Consider the following 3,986-nt stretch of genomic DNA (forward strand, 5'->3'; position numbering starts at 1 on the left):
GACTGGTTCATCCCAAAGATCCAGTCCCCCGGCACAAACAGAGTAATATTGTGTATGCTGTTCAGTGTCAGGAGGGCTGTGATCAGTCTTACATCGGGGAAACTAAACAGCCACTGGCCAAAAGGATGGCCCAGCACAGAAGATCAACATCATCAGGCCAGGACTCTGCGGTCTACACTCATCTCCAGGCCAGCGGTCACTCTTTCAGGGATGAAGATGTTCACATCCTGGACAGAGAGGAACGATGGTTTGAGAGAGTGAGAGGAGTAAAGGAGACCATCTTTGTGAAAAGAAATCGTCCATCGTTAAACAGGGGTGGAGGTCTCCGGGTTCAACTGTCCCCCTCTTACAATGCTGTTATTGCTAGTATCACTCAGCCCTCTGTGAATAGTAAACAGCCATCAGTGTGCTAATGATCCGTTGTTAGGCTGATGGTCCTTCTTGAGCATGTGATCAGCTGGTTTTGGTTGTCAGCAGCAAAACTGGTTGATCCACTCTGAGAAGGTGCTATTTAAGAGACTGAGCTGAAAACAGCACCTCAGACTGAGGAAGTCTCTCGGATGAGAGACGAAACGTTTCTACATTTTTTGTTGTTTTGCTTTGTTTTGTTTCTTTGAATGTCCAGAGGACCAGACGTAATTTTTTTTAGATAAACCTAAAACACAATAGAAAACTTGAAAATATACAATAAATAAACTTCTGTATAAAAATGTAACATAATATTGTAAACAGCAACATCAATAAAGCAACAACAGACTATTTCTTTTCTCTAAATTTCACATTCAGGGGCGGCACGGCGGCGCAGTTGGTAGAGCTGCCACCTCTCAGCGAAAAGGTCGCCCTGGTTCAAGTCTGGGAGTCTTTCTGGATGGAGTTTGCATGATCTCTCCGTGCATGCATGGCTTTTCGCCAGGTACTCTGGTTTCCTCCCACAGTCCAAAAACATACATGTTTTTGGCTGATTGGTAACTCTAAATTGTCTCTAGGTGTGAGTGAGCGAGTGAATGGTTGTTTGTCTCGTTTGTCTCTATGTGTCCCTGTGATGGACTGGAGACCTGTCCAGGGTGTCCCCCACCTCTCCCACAGTGACTGTTGGATATGGGCACTATGACCCCCCATGACCCAAAAAGAAAGAAGCAGGTAAAAGTCAAGTGATGGATGGATGATTTAACTTACAGAATAGTGCCACATGGTGGTGTTGTTGTGCATTCGTTGTTTCATCAGCGTTTCTGTGGTCACTCTTGAGTTTTGTTTGTTGTGTAAGGAAGGAAAAACAGGAAATCTCAGTCAAATTATCATTTGCTGTGAGTTCAGTGTCAGTAGGTCAACAAATCAGGATATTAAACCTAACACCTCGCAGAACTAAAAAGTGTTTATAGATCCATAACCAACAACTATGTCTCACCAGTGTTTATAATAAATCAATAAATAATTGTATATCATGGTTGTTTTGTTTTTTGTAAAAGGAAAAAAAACACAAAAGTTAGTCAAATGAATCAGTATGTCAATAAATAAAGACCTTAAGGCAAATACTTTACAGAAATGATTTATACCATACCATACCAATTTATTTATAAAGCACTTTAAACAGTGACAAAGCACACCAAAGTGCTGTACAGGGACAAACAGAACAAGCACATAGCAACAGATTACATAACAGGACGGCAAAAACGTAGAAACCAACAAAAACAGTAATGGATAACAACAACAACTGCAACATGACCAACACATGTGTTTGTGTGCAACACAGTGTGATGCACACAAACTCAGCACAGATCACACCGTGCTGAAAGCCAGGGAATAAAAGTGTGTTTTTAAGCGAGATTTAAAAACTGTGAGGGAGGGGGCCTGTCTAACGAGCAGAGGTAACTCATTCCAAAGTCTTGGGCCTGCTACAGAGAAGGCCCAGTCACCTCTGCGCTTGAGACGGATTTATGTTTAGTGGCTCACCGACAGTGTTTTTAGCAAACTCCTTTTCTTTGCAGGTTAACTCCACTGGACTCTCCCACTTTCACCAAATGGAGATGTGTTTCTGTAATCTGGCATCATGCAAGATTTATTTGTGTACTTTGTGTTTTGCTGGATTCCTGTCAAACACAATGTTAGCCCGACAGACATCCTGTAACCACTTTTAAGCTGTGTAGATCTGTTTTAGAACAAGACATCTTGTCAAAAGAGAGTTTGGATTTTGTCCCTAAGCATTTGACAGAAATTATTTTGATTAAGAGTGAACCCTGAGCAATAAACTGAGAATAAAAAGCTTTTCACATGGGAAATACTGCCCCATTTTACATGAATACAACCAATTTCTTGTTGGCGCCGGTCTGGTGGCCTTGAGACAGCAGTGAAGGACTCAGAGATCACTTGGTTACACAAGAAATAAAAGAAAAAATAATTAGATTTTAGTTTCTTTTCAGGTTCAGTTCTTTCAAAGTTGTATATGAAGTTTTTTTTATTTTGTAATCTTTTCCTTTGTGTCCTCATTGAAATGATTCTAGCAGCAGTTTGACATAGAAAGTTCAGGAACTGCTATCTTTTAGTGTATTGTTGTACACAAAAATCATAAAATAAAGTTTACGGCTTTAAATATATAGACATATATATTTAATAGTTTATTTTGAGTTTCTTCAGTACCTTATAAAAATGCTGCACAGAGTCTAAAGACAGACCAATTTTTAGGTAATATATTTTTGCAGATACAATGGTTGAAGCAAAAACATTATTTTCAAATCACGCTCTGTGAGGTTAACTTATAGTTTTAGATTTAATTATTTTCATTGTTAGTATGAGCAGCACTTAAGCTAACATGCATGTTTTTAAACTGTAAGAGAACGTTATATAAGAACATACAAAGAAAAAGTTGTATCAAAAGTTTAATTTTTAAACTAAGGACCATCGTTTCGTGAGGAAACAGTGCTAACCACCGCATCGATGGTGTGTGCTTTTTTTTTCTTTCTTTTAAATTTTCTCATTTGCACTTTTGTCATTTTATTTTCTATCTAGATGGAACTGAAAAAGAGTTCATCAAACTCAGAAAGAGGTTGTGCATTTTTGTCCCTAATGTTTTTTGTTTTTTTTTACTTTGTGTTTCAGTCAATAGCATCAATGATTTTCAAATAAAAAAAAGGGTACAGAGAAAATAAGGAGAAAAAAATAAACTCACAATGTTAATGCAAAACTTTAAATGTCTCTAATAAAATTTGGCAAATTATTTCGTATAATTCTTTTTAAACACTGAAAGTAAGTTTGACTTTTTCAAAGACACATATAGAAAACAGTGGTGTAATGTATGGAAATAAAATGAAGTTGCTTTCCTGTAACACATAATATACCTCGTTTCATGTTTAATAGGCTGGTTGTATCTGCACAACAAAGCTTACAGTGTAACCTAGTTAGGGTCTTGTGTGCTCCTATTGCTAGTGTTGTGTCTGATCTGGCCATGTGGGAGCTGGAAAGATGCGTTTATCCCATGGGCTGAGATTAGAGAGGCTCTGATAGCACTGAGGTTTGCTATGTCTGCCTGGCTGAGGTAAGCTTTTGTTTTCCTGTGCCCTGTGCGTCATTGCCACTGCTGTTGAATGCCCATTGTAGCAATGATGTCTGGGGGAGTGAGTGACTGACGGTCAGAGGGAGGTCATGTCAACTGCAGAAAACTGAGACACTTTTCAATTTAGATGGTTTAATTCAAAATTTTAATGAATATGCTACATATGATGACCAATAATAGCTTTATTCTACAAATGAACAGCACTTGATAATAAGTACATAAGTACAAATGGGTATTTCTTATTTTAAATTCAAGACGTGAAAAGTAGCACCGTTAAAATAACCTTTACAATGTGTATGTGTGCACGTCAACATTCATATGCAAAGCATCGTATTATGCAATATCTTCAGCTTTTGCAACCTTATTTTTGTTCATCACTGTTGAAAAGGAGCAAAGTTGCAGCCAAGGCAGCAGACAGATATGCTGCAAGGGACATGGC

The sequence above is a fragment of the Nematolebias whitei genome, chromosome 3 (genome assembly GCF_014905685.2).
Source record: "Nematolebias whitei isolate Nwh7 chromosome 3, NemWhi1, whole genome shotgun sequence".
NCBI classification, from domain to species: Eukaryota; Metazoa; Chordata; class Actinopteri; order Cyprinodontiformes; family Rivulidae; genus Nematolebias; species Nematolebias whitei.